The 13,516-nt window shown below is 37.6% G+C and overlaps 1 protein-coding gene across 3 annotated transcripts in view; it reads left to right on the top strand.

Annotated features, from left to right (window-relative positions):
- The window catches only part of AKAP6 (A-kinase anchoring protein 6), a 624,256-nt gene that overhangs the window by 469,375 nt on the left and 141,365 nt on the right, over positions 1–13,516 (top strand). The gene's annotated exons all lie outside the window — the stretch shown is intronic.

Raw genomic sequence — 13,516 nt, 5'->3', positions numbered from 1 at the left:
GAGACATACAGCTGTATTTATATTATACTAACTATTCATACTATTTAACAGTCAAGTCACATATTTAGATAATTCCAAATGACTTTTAAAATTATGTGAACGTTGTCTAAATATATGTGTATTTATATCATTGGAGCAGATAATTTTACAGAGCCAAATATATATGTGTATATATGTATATTTTTAAAAAGTGTATATATTTTTTCTTTTTTCCAGCCCAATTGTAATATTTAATAGGTGATTTTAGAGATTAAAAGGGTAGTGATGAAATTGAATTATTTCAGAGTATTAATAATTTGATAATAGTTATGCTCATACAAATGGAAACAGTAATCTATTTTACTTTTAGACTTGTACCAGACAACACAAAGGAGAAACTATTCCCCAAAGTTACATTACATGTTAATAACATTATATAAACCTATGGGATGTAACTCTAGCCAAAATATTTCTTAAAGTGACAAGAGGAAAGAGGCCTTTTCATGCACTTGTTTGCATTTATTTTTTTAAAGTGCTTATAGTTCTGACTGGAACTACAATCCTCATATAAAGTTTTGGGATAAATTAAGTACACTGATGAAAAATTCTTTCTTATTATAAAAACCCAGTGTCTAAGAATATAGTAAATAACTCCTGTATTCTTAGTCATTCAGAGTCATAATTGAGAGTCATAATTCTGTTTAGGAAATGAAAAGGGAGTTTTCAAGTTTTCACATTTACCTATTTCTAAAACTTGTTGCTCTGTCAGTATATTTTAATACATGAGACATATTATATATGTAGTCAATTCATCTTACTTGATTCAGTAGTCATTTATTCACCAGAGGAAAAACATAGCAGCAAATAAGAAAGAAAAGATTAAATCTTGAAGCATGAACAATAAACTGCTTTGAGGCCTTAATGTGCTTTAATTTCTCTAAATGCCTAAATAGCCTCTGGTGTACATGCAAGCACAAACTTTAGGTCACATTTTCATGTTTTGTAAAAGCCCTGGGGTTTGAGCAATACCACGTGCTTCTGACCCCAGATTCCAGGGACCCAACCTGAGCACTCACTCTGGGCTCCACAAATCATAAATCTGCCCTGGGAATTGCTTAGTTAACAACAAGCATTGTTCTGTGAAGTGGGAGTAGGTGAACTTGCCTGATATCCTTTGTTTATGCTCCTTGGGGTGCTGAAGGCTGTGCATTGTCCAGAAATTTAAGAGTGCACTGAAAGAAAGCCAGCTATTTAATACTAAGGACAAAAACCATATACTCCTTTCTATTTTCTGTTTACATACAGAAAAGCATTGTTTGAGAAATGCATGTGGGTGAGGTTATCTGGGGTGTCCTGCCCTTAAAACTGTCTGTTCCCACAGTCAAATCCTTAATTCTAAAGCCTTAAGAAAGTAGCTTTGTAAAATTATCTGCTCCAATGATACATAAACTTCATTAATCATTCTTTTTGTTACATAGAATGAACATTGTTTCCAATAAGTAATTGTGGGAATGGTGTGGGCTTTCAAGGATCTTCATTCCACATGCATATATCCAATACACTAAAGAGAAAATTAAGTTGGTGATACAATTCGTATCATTTTATTTCCTTCTCATGCCTACAAGCATGCTAAAAAGATTATATGTACTAATGTAGTTGAAAAATGAATAAGACTACTCCAGGGAAGACTGAGCTGCTACACTGAATGGTGATCTTAAGTTTCTGAGAATTTTATGTAACCAAAATAACTTTTAGAAATGAATATATAACCTCTTTATCCTGACAAAAAGGTATGTATCAAGGTGATATATCACAGCTTATATAGTATACAACTGTGAATTGTGTGGTTAGCAGTTATGAATATATGTGGTAGGAAGATTTCCCTGAACGTATGTGAGGCTGTATGAGTTCTAGTAACAGAGTTTGTTCACCTGTGGGGAACAGTTGGCACTGGCTCCAGCATCCCAAAGTGGAACCATAGCTCCTGGAGGGACCTGCAATGTGTGAGTCTCCGGTGATTATCAACAGTAGCAAAAGTCAGTGCTTTTCAATTTAGGTGAAAGCACTTATCAGTTGCCTTTTTTTCATCCAATAAATATTCATTGAGGGCCTACTATGTGCATGGCATGATGCTCTGAGCATAGTTTATCAAGAACACTTACTTTCTGTATATTTTGTAAAGTATAACCATCTCTTTTTCAGATACCTTTTCCTATTGAGAGATTATCTGACTTTATTTTTCTAATGAATTTCAAAGATTCAGTTTAATTTGCTAAGTAGTATCATTCTTGATGTCAGAACTGAGTGTAGATTAAAAACCATGTCTTTTCTTCAGTCTATGTAAAGGAGAGAACTGAGAGGCAAAGATAGAAAGTTTAAAGTGGAGCTAAGACCTCGACTCAGCACTCTGGGTCAAGAATGCAGAAGGTAATCTATAAAGTCACTCTTTGCCCTCTCTGTAAGGATTTATCTGGACTCTTAATAAGCTTTTCCCCCAAATCTGGTGTTGTGCATATTCCATACCGTATGAAATTTGAACTAAGATATCTTCCTACTATGGAGAAATGGAAGTCTTAAGTAGAGTTCATTAAAACCACATGGAAGTTTGGGCAAAACATTGCAGAGCAGGTTTAAATCAAAACAAAATTAACTCATTCATTAATTTGACAAATTTTTTTTTTTTTGAGATAGGGTCTCATTCCCATTGCCCAGACTGGAGTGCAGTGGCATGATCTTGGCTCACTGCAGCCACAACTTCTTGGCTCAGGTGATTCTCCCACCTCAGCCTCCTGAGTCACTGGGACTACTGGGGTGGGGCACCATGCCCAGCTAATTTTTTGTACTTTTAGTGGAGACAAGGTTTCACCATGTTGCCCAGGCTGAATTTGACAAACATTTTAAAGTACCTTCTATATGTCAGGCTCTATGAAGTGCAGAGATTAAAATGGTGGAAATGAAATGGTTCCTACATTTCAGAAGCTCACAGTTTGGTAGGAGGAACCAGATCTCTGTAAACAGCATGGAATAAAGGATTTTAAGTGTCAAGTTAGAAATATGTGTAGGGAAGAGGGGAGGGCTCATTGAAGGCAGAGCTCAATTCTGACTGTGTCAAGTAGAATTAGAGCAGGTCAGGAAAGACAGCAGAGAGAGAGGGCTCTGGAGATGGTTTTTGAAAGAGGGCTAGGTCGGCAGAAGTGCTTTTCAATTTAACCTGAAAAACACATATTGAGCACCTACAAAGACACACCACAGTCTCTGCCTTCATTGAATTTACAGTCTAGCAAGAGAGTGTGGCATGAAGCCGATACTGATCTGTGCAGTGAGAGAGAAGGGGAAATAGAGAATGCTAGGGAGCTTAGAGCAAACAGGATGAGCTCTCGCAGGCAGGGCTGCATCTTTCATGTTCACTGCACTCTCTCCAGCATCTGGCGCAGTGCCTGGCAAGTGCTAGGTACCCAGTGAATGAATGGATGCACGAATGAATAAATAAAACTGATCTGGGGCTAAAAGGGAGGAAAGGTCTGGAATCATCAGACTGCTTGCTGTTTCATAGGACTGAAGAGGAGGATTGAAGTTAGAGGAAGTGTGAAAACTAAGGCTTTGGAAGAAGGTGAAGTCCAGAGCCAGAACTTAATCATTGAATTCATGGTTCTTAACCGAGATAGTGCATCAGGATGACCTGTGGAGCTTTTAAGCAGAAAAAAAGCCAGCCTGCCCGACCCTACTGAAAATTTTGATTCAGTAGGCAGAAGAAGATGATAGTGATTAGGTTCTAATGCTCACCACCAGTTGAGAACCATTGCTTCAGTGGTTTTCAAAGTATGGTCTCTGGACCACCAGCAGCAGTGTCTCCTAGGAATTTGTTAGAAATGTCATTTCTAGGTCCCACTTCAGACCTATTGAACTAGAATGTCTAGGGGTGGAGACCAGCAATCTTTGTTTAACAAGCATCCCAGGTGATTCTTTTTTTTTTCTTTTTTCTTCCTTTTTTTTTTTTTTTGTTTTTGAGACAAAGTCTTGCTCTGTCGCCCAGGCTGGAGTGCAGTGGCGTGATCTTGGCTCACCGCAACCTCCGCCTCTTGGGTTCAAGCGATTCTTGTCCCTCAGTCTCTCAAGTATCTGGGATTACAGGTGCACACCACCATGCCCGGCTAATTTTTGTATTTTTAGTAGAGACGGGGTTTCGTCATGTTGCCCAGGTTAGTCTCGAACTCCTAACCTCAAGTGATTCGCCCACCTCAGCTCTCCAAAGTGCTGAGATTACAGGAGTGAGCCACCGCACCCAGCCCCTCCCAGGTGAATCTAATGCTGAAGTTTGAGAAGCACCGCTTTGGGCATTAAAGACTTTTAGGTTGACAGTTAATGGAGCATGTGGAGACTAGATGGAGACTGAAGCCAGAAAGTATCAGTAAACTTCAGTGGTCCACGGGATGAAGAGAGTGAGGGAGAAGGAACCATTCTGATGCCCCAGTTATTGGCTCAAAGAGAAGGGAAACGGGAATACTTGGATTCAAATGACTTTGGTGTCATCCAACATGTAATATTTATTTAGCACCTATGAAGTGCAGGCTGTGTTAGGCACTGGGGACATAGAGGCAGTGGGACACTAAAGGCGATAGGTATATGGAAATCAGGAAAACCTTCCAGGAGAAGGGTCATGGAGGATGGCCCAGGGTCAGAAATGACAACAAGGGTGTTTCTCACAGAGGAGGCAGTGTGTGCAAACAGCCAGAATCACTAAGGGATGCCCAGCATGACTAGATTGGTAGTTTGCAACAATTATCTGCTAACTGTGTGGAGAACAGATTGGTTAGGCCTAGGCTAGACAGTGCTCAGATAAGAGGCTCTTCCAGTCATTCAAATAAGAAATAGTCCCTGAGCTAAGACAACAGCAATAGAAACTGAAAGAAGGAAGCTGCATTGACAAACCTTGGTTACTGGGTAGATGGGGTTGTTGAGGGAGGGGCTATTTGAGAATGGACCTCCGTATTTCAGACTTGTGCACTCTAGGAGACAGATGTGGCATTCACTGAGGAGGGGAATGCAGAGGAAGAATAACAGGGAGGAAAAGCAGAGTATTTGAGACATAGTTCTTTCCATGGTCTCTGAAGCATCCAGGTAGAAAAACCCAGGAAGCAGAAATGGAGCTCAGAAATGTTTTGGCTTCCTCAGCCAACATTAAGGACAGTGTGGTAACTATGGGGTAGCAGAGGCTGAGAGAGCCAAGAATTTACCTTGTGGTAAACTATGCCCTCCCTGCCAGGTGAACATAACATTGTCTTTAAGGAATGCTTATTTTAAAACTATAGGTAAGCAGAACATTTTCATTTCAGTTAGAGTTTTTCCTGCTGTAATATGCAAGAATTACAAAATAAAGACTACACCATTGAGAATTCCAGGTAGTATCTTGATTGACAGAATTGAGGAGTACAGTTGACTATTATTTTCTCTCTTAAAGCTGTAGGTAAAAAGCTCCTGATCCTAGATATAAGATTGCATTGAGTCTGCTCAGATTGCTTCCAACTACACAAATAATGTTTATTTTTAGGGGTAAGTCATGCATTCACTGTATTCTAATTTCCTAAGAGGAGAGAGAGAAACTAGATTAAAAATTAAGAATAGAATTCAAGTTAGCTCTCTGCTACTTTTTAGCTATGGAACCTTGATTGGGACATTTAACCTCACCAAGATATGAAATCTCAGTCTATAAAATGAGAATCATCATCCTAGTGTACTTCATGTTTTTTTTTTTGAGAAAGGAAATGCAATAATAGGAAAACATCTAAAATACCTAGAGTGCAATAAATAATATGAAAAATCATTAATGAAATATTTATTTTCCAACTACTGTGTTGCAGACAGTAGTATGAGATGCTAGCAATGAAAAAGATACATAAGACTTAATCTCCATGGTATTCAGTGTAGTGAGAGAGAGAGACATTTAGATACATCCTTATAAAACAATGGGCAGGGCTGGGCACAGTGGCTCACATCTGTAATCCCAGCACTTTGGGAGGCCAAAGCAAGAGGATCATTTGAGCCCAGGAGTTCAAGACCAGCCTTGGTAACATAGTAAGAACCCCCCCACCAAACCTACCAAAAAATTTTTTAAGTAGCTGGGCATGGTGGTTTGCACCTATGGTCCCAGCTACCTAGGAGGTTGAGGCAGGAGGATTGCTTGAGCCCAGGAGGTTGAGGCTGCAGTGAGCTTTGATAATGCCACTGCACTCCAACCTGGGAGACAGAGTGAAACCATGTCTCAAAAAATAAATTACTTAATTAAGAAAGGGGAAAATTTAAGATATAGAGTGTTATGGGAGTACTGAGAAGGGCTACCTAATCCAGCCTAGCTGAAAGGGGTCAAGAAGGCTTAGCGGAGGAGGGAACATCTGAGCTGTCTTAAAGGATGCATAGATTTTAGCCATTAGAAGAGGTCTGGCCGGGTGCGGTGGGATTACATGCCTGTAATCCCAGCACTCTGGGAGGCCGAGGCGGGCGGATCAGGAGGTCAGGAGATCGAGACCGTCCTGGCCAACACGGTGAAACCCCATCTCTACTAAACATACAAAAAATTAGCCAGGCATGGTGGTGGGCACCTGTACTCCCAGCTACTCGGGAGGCTGAGGCAGGAGAATGACATGAACCCTGGAGGCGGAGCTTGCAGTGAGCCTATATCCATGCCATTGCACTCCAGCCTGGGCGACAGAGCGAGACTCCGTCTCAAAAAAAAAAAAAAAAAAAAAAAGAGGTCTGTGCAGTTCAAATGGCTTTTATTCAAGTCAGGCAATAACAAATGCTGGCGAGGATGTAAAGAAAAGGGAACCCTCATACACTTGGTGGGAATCTACATTCGTACAACCACTATGGAGAACAGTTTGGAGGTTCCTCAAAAAGCTAAAAATAGGGCTACCATACAATCCAGCAATCCCACTGCTGGGCATATACTCCAAAGACAGAAAATCAGTATATGAAAGAAATATCTTTACTCTCATGTTTGTTGCAGCGCTGTTCACAATAGCCAAGCTTTGGAAGCAACTTAAGTGTCCATCAACAGATGAATGTATAAAGAAAATATAGCACTTATACATGATAGAGTACTATTCAGCCATAAAAAAGAATGAACTTCTGTCATTTGCAACAACGTGATGGAACTGGAGGTCATTATGTTAAGTGAAATTCGCCAGGCACAAAAAGTGAAACATTGCATGGTCTCACTTTACTTTTGGGATCTAAAAATCAGAACAGTTGAAATCATGGAGACAGAGAAGGATAGTTACTAGAGACTGGGAAGGGTAGTAGGGCATCAGAGTTGGGGAGGTGTAGATGGTTAATGGGTTAAAATAAAACACAAAGAATGAATAAGACCTAGTACTTGATAGCACAACAGGGGGGCTATAGTCAATAATAACTTTATTGTACATTTTAAAATAAAGAAAAGAGTGTAATTGGATTGTTTGTAACACAGAGGCTAAATATTGAGAGGATGGATGCCCAATTTTCCATGATGTGATTATTACTTATTGCACTCCTGTACCATAATAGCTCATGTACTCCATAAATATATATACGTACTATGTACCCACAAAAATTAAAAATAAAAATTTTAAAATAAATAAAAAAAGTAGAAGAGGGATATGTAGAGGGAGGGAGAGGATTTCAGCCATAAGACAGGAACTAGGTAGGGGGAGTATCTGAATGTGTTGAAGTTTACTACAAATAGTTTGATGCTGTTGAAGCAGAAGATCATGGAGGTGATTTCTGACTCTGCTTCCTGGAATTAGAAGGATTCCAAGAGAGTTTTTAGGGATTTCCACTCCCGTGGTGAAGTTCCAGAAGATACCCCAGTCTCATCAGCTGTATGCCTGACTTCCTCTGGCTGTGGATGAAATTGGGCAATGTCTACAGATAGAGATATAGTTGAGGTTTATGCCTTGTATCTGAGAATACAGGAATAGTTCACCCCTCATCACGCAAGGGTTTAGTATAAATTTTCTTCCCAAATAGAAACAGTATATATAGGTTAATCCCAAGCACAACAGGCTGAATAAAATGAACTTTAAATTAAAATAGGATTATAGGCTAAAAGTTTGGCAGGAAAGAGGAGTTCATTTTCTTTTAGGAAAAGAAGTGCCTCTAGATGGGTGTGAAAGTATATACAAATATAACATCCCCAAAGAGAAGTGATATTGACAAGTGAAAACAAATGAATCACGATTTAAAATATCACTTGATTAAAGACCAAATTTGTTTATCTAAATTAATTAAGCAATACGATATGTCAAATGACTTTAACCAAATGAGAAGGGATATAATCACCCTGGATTTCCTGCCATGGGGTGATCTTTCTGGTTTTCTGTTGAGCAGCCTGCCAAAATATTCATGCTCTGTCATACTAACTAACTCTCTGTCTCTCTTTCTCTTTTTTTTTTTTTCTCTCTCTCTCTTACAAACACACACACTGTGACCATTTTGAATTTCTGCACGGTGGGTATTTTTAGAACACTGCTACATAAAGTGTTTTCTTTTTGGTGCACACCAGCCATAAAATGATGTGCTATTCTTATGTGTGCCAATGTTGATAACAGTCTCACATATAGATTAAATCACTAGACAACCCAAAGAAATCTTATTTCCATCCTGCATTTCTACTTCCTTCCCTTGACTCTTGCCTTACCTCAGTCTAATAGAAGATCAGTGTTCAAGTCAGGCCCTTTTTGCTCCTTCCCTTGTGCTCTGGAACTGTTAAATAGTAAGGTAACAAGGTAGGCTACAGTCAAAAGGAGTAAAATGTGCCTGGCTACTTCCTGGATAAATGATATTCTGACCACTATGTAAGTATTTAAATAGGTCTTTCTGGACTAAAACAAACAAAAAAATCTTACCAGTAGAAATGTATTCACTTGGGTCATGATATTACACCCCTTTAATGTGAAATAACGTTAAATCGATTGTAGACCTAGACTTCGCTAATTTGATGACATCCATGCCAAGAGCCAACAAAAGACAAACCAGAGAGGGAGAAGCATGATTTTCGGAGAAGTATGACTTCAAAGTTAACGGTGTAGTCAACTTCATATATATATGAAGATATGTATATATATAATATAGTATATATATAAAATATAGTGTGTATATATATACACACACACCACACACACACGTCTTTCATGATAACAATGATCAATTTTTGTACTGTTTTGGGGAGTTGATGGGGCCTATTGAAAAAAGGAGAAAGTTGCCGACACGGACAATGAGAAGGCACCTAAAACAAATCTAATTTATTTCATTTTAGTATACTGAGGTTAGCTCTTTTCTTTAAAATGTATTCCTTTATTCATTTCCCTATCTCCTTCAACAAAGGATCTGAGTCAACTTACAAAAATATTGACAGTAAAATAGAATAAATATTAGACTGAAATAATTTAGGAAAAAGTAAAGTAAGAAAATAAACAAATGTGTATGTTATGTATGTCCTCAAGAAGGACTATGATTTGGCTATGAGCTATCCATACCCAAAGAATAAAATGAAATTTTATCTATCAGAGAATTCATAGTGTCCTATGATTAAAAATAAATCTATATCAGATGACGCACAACTTCTTATGCTGTTGAGACCTGAGAGGAATTTCTCCTGTAGTTCTTTAAGGCAGAGACAGGTGTCTGTGATACTACACCCGTGCAAGAGAAGTCAAATCCCCAAAGCAGTTTTTTGATGTAGGCTGCAGAAGTGATGTCAAAGCACAATTCAGTAAGAACAGTTCTGTAAGTAACTAAAATCTTGTAGTCCAAGCATAGCACTCTCTGGGTAGGGTCAGCCTCAATAAAGGATAACTTTTCATATTAATTGTGCTACCAGGCTTTTGTTAGGATTGGACAACAGACAATTATTTACAGGTTGTTGATATATTGCCTATTACATCTTGGAAAACTAGTGAGGCCTAGAATAGGGTAATGCTTTTATGAAATGGTGAACTGCCCAACTCACACCAGTGTGCCATTAGGTTTGGATCCATTCCCCTCTTAACACACAAATGATAACATAGGATGGTTTATCTTTTAAAAAAATCATCTCTTTGTCTTTTGAAGTACATTTTTCCATTGGTTCTTCCAACTACTGATTTAAAAATTCTTCAGAATGTTTTCTGTTTCCCTGGCTAGAACTTAGTCCAGCATATTATCTAAAAATTTGGACGAGCCTTTGACTTCCTGATAGTGTAACAGAATCCTCTAAATACACCCAGAAATCTATACTGATGTTTCTAATGTTATAGATTATCTCATTGGTTAGAATTTTTAATGGATTATCTTGGTGCTTTATGCTTTTTATTTCAATAATAGGTGTTGGTGGACAGATGGTCCACGAGAAAGTGGGGCCAGTTATTAACAAGTTTGTAGGCTTGATTTTATTTTTCTTAGACCTGTTCACATGTACGTGGGTATATATAAAAACTGAGGAAATTACTGCTAGAAAGAACTCCATATTCCTTTTTATTTATTAATGGCAAAGGCAGGCTGCTTTTCTCATGAGGAAGTCGCTCATGAATTTTCATTCAAAATAGTAAATTAGTGTCCACACTTTAATATGTTTAGAGTGGAAAGGGATTGTACATGCAACTGTGCATATCAGATTCCATGTCTGGAAAGCTACATTTTATTCTTTGATGATATTATGGTTGGAGATATAACAGACACCACTATTATATCTCCCTTCTGTGCTTATATGACACATGGAGTAGAGGATGATGGGAAATTCTGATCTATTATTAGTATTTTACTTCAGTAAAATACTTAAACTATATTTTTGCAAGATTTTGTTACCACTCCTTTACGTGTCTTTTTTGAAAGCCAGAGGCAAACTTTCCTAGGCAAATAATGTGAACAGCGAACACTTAGTGAATATTTGGGGAAGGAATCAATATGCTAAAGAAGCTAGGAAAATTGGATCATTTAATAGAACTCCCAATATAGACAGGTGGTATTTCAGGAACCAGTCTGGTGTTTTTAGATGTCCTAGTGTGAATTAACATTAAGCATACAAAAGATGTATTCTTAAGTGCCCCAAAATACACACACACACACACACACACGATTACTCAGCCTTAAGTAGAAAACCTGTGAGGACTTTTAGTGTTATATTTTTTTTTCAACCAATAATTGCTCTATTTTGATGATTTCTTAATTTGGTTGTCTGTTTTCATCAAAATTCCTTAGTGAGCCCAGTTGAAACCTCATATATTCACACACACCTCCCATTGATTTCACTTGGGTGAAACTTTATCGTTTAAGCAAAGTTTAAGTTGAAATGTTGAGTTAATGATGCTCACTTTAAATACCAAAGGCTGAATGCATTTATGTATTCAAACACTTAGCTAGTCAAATATAACTCCCATCAGGGTTTAGAGGAAGGATTATTTCTTAAACTATGCTGGCCTCACAAGTAATATATTACCATCAACTCTGCAGAAAAATGATACTAAATAAGGTTGTTAGTATTTTTTTATTTATAAAAGCCCTGGAATCTTTTTTAACCTTAAATAAGGCAAAGTAAAATGGTGGGTAAGATGTTATGAAATACTTAGAGCAATTACCCATAGTGCTTCAACCCAAACTTAAAAATAAACACTAAAGAAAAATTTCGCACATCTATTTCTCTATAGCCTTGTCTGTTTAGATGCTTAAACTATAAAACAAATACATTTATAATTCTATATTTGTCTAAGAAAAACTGACTTCAGGTTAGAAGACTTTTTCTCCCCATAACATGGTTAAGCTACCTACATCAGAATGTCCAACTCCTTTATTGTGAACCCATTTAAGATCAAGTGTATGGCAAGTTAAATAAGAAGTATCAAAAAGAATACATTTTGGTTAAATGTTGGCTTTATAACACTTTCATAGAGTATATATGAGTTTGCTTTATAACACTTTCATAGAAAATGTAACATATTCATAGAGTATTAAAATGGTATCCTAACAGGCCTTTTAACATCTAGGAGATCACAAATGAGAGTGAATGCATTGACATAAACCCAAGCATAATTACAAAGAAAGTTTTATGAGGAAAGTCCCTCCAAAAGGGACTCATAGTTCTTATATTTGTATTCCTATAAGATTATAAGCTACTCACCACAATTTTAATCACCTCTCTCCCTTCAAAAGAGAGAGATGAGAGCAGTTGTCACGAGAAATTCAAGAGAAGATCCTGGTTCTCAATTCAGCTGATAGAATCAGCATATTCTCCAAGGGAATATAGAACTGTTAACTAGTTCTCCCCTACCCTTGATAAATTCATTTGTTCATGATCTTCTCTGTTTTCCTGTAGAGTAGCTGGAACTTTTCCTGGAGCACATTGTCTTTTATAAAATCACTCAAAAAACACACCTTTGCAGCTAATATGAATGTAAGAAAGTGAACTCTTTCCTTACTTAAGAAGTTTCCTATAATACTGGGGACATTAAATTGTGGTCATTTCAGAATCTTTCAAAAGCACCTACAAAGAAATTCAATAATTTATTTCTGATTTGCCACTGTTTTTTTTGAGACAGAGTCTTGCTGTGTCGCCCAGGCTGGAGTACAATGCCATGACCTCAGCTCACTGCAACCTTTGCCTCCTGGGTTCAAGCAATTCACCTGCCTCAGCCTCCCAAGTAGCTGGGTCTACAAGCATGTGCCACCATGCCTGGCTGATTTTTGTATTTTTAATAGAGATGGGGTTTCACCATGTTGGCCAGGCTAGTCTCAAACTCCTGACCTCAGGTGATCTATGTGCCTGGGCCTCCCAAAGTGCTGGGATTACAGGTGTGAGCCACTGTGCCTGGCTTTGATTTGCCACTGTTATATGTTTGATTTCACTAAATGTGGAAAAATCTCAGGTCTTTTCCAACTTGTGGATTAACACATGGCCAAGAATCTGAAATCAGGCACAAATACTTTTAAGAAAAAAGTTTTCGTCTTCTGTTTTGAGACTTTGTGAGAATTTGTTGTTTAGCACATTGGTGCTCATTGGGTACCAATGAAACAAAATGTGGTACCAAGGCATTTACTGTATCTAACAAATCAAGTATCAAGTCTCAATATTCTCAGCTAGGATGAAAACAAACTAGACTGGATAAGGGTGAGTATCTGTATTAGGTTCATTTGCTACTTGCAGGTCTCCAGTGTAGACTGTTTGAGAAAAAGTCTTAAGTGACTTTTGTTCCAAGGCCCATGATAAGGAGAATAATAGAAGGAAACAGTTCAATAGATATAAATGCATGCTAAAAAGCCAGTGAAAAAATTCCCATGCTTCAGAACATTTTATTATTTTATATATTTTTTAATTTATTTGAAAACTATTCATTAATAATTTTCATGTTCATAAACCTTTATCTTTCACTATAAAAAGAGGAGGAGGTGAAAGGAAGGGGAAGGTAATTAACATTGATTTAACATCTACTACATATAATCATTTTAAGTAAGTGAATTTACCATTTTAATATAGTAAAAACAAAATCTCACGTAAAGAATGAGTAAAGCAGCCTGTTCATGTTGCACTGGT

Source organism: Gorilla gorilla, chromosome 15 (genome assembly GCF_029281585.2).
Source record: "Gorilla gorilla gorilla isolate KB3781 chromosome 15, NHGRI_mGorGor1-v2.1_pri, whole genome shotgun sequence".
Classification (NCBI taxonomy): domain Eukaryota; kingdom Metazoa; phylum Chordata; class Mammalia; order Primates; family Hominidae; genus Gorilla; species Gorilla gorilla.
Note: the sequence above shows the minus strand (reverse complement) of the source record. Positions and strands in the feature narration are given on the sequence as shown.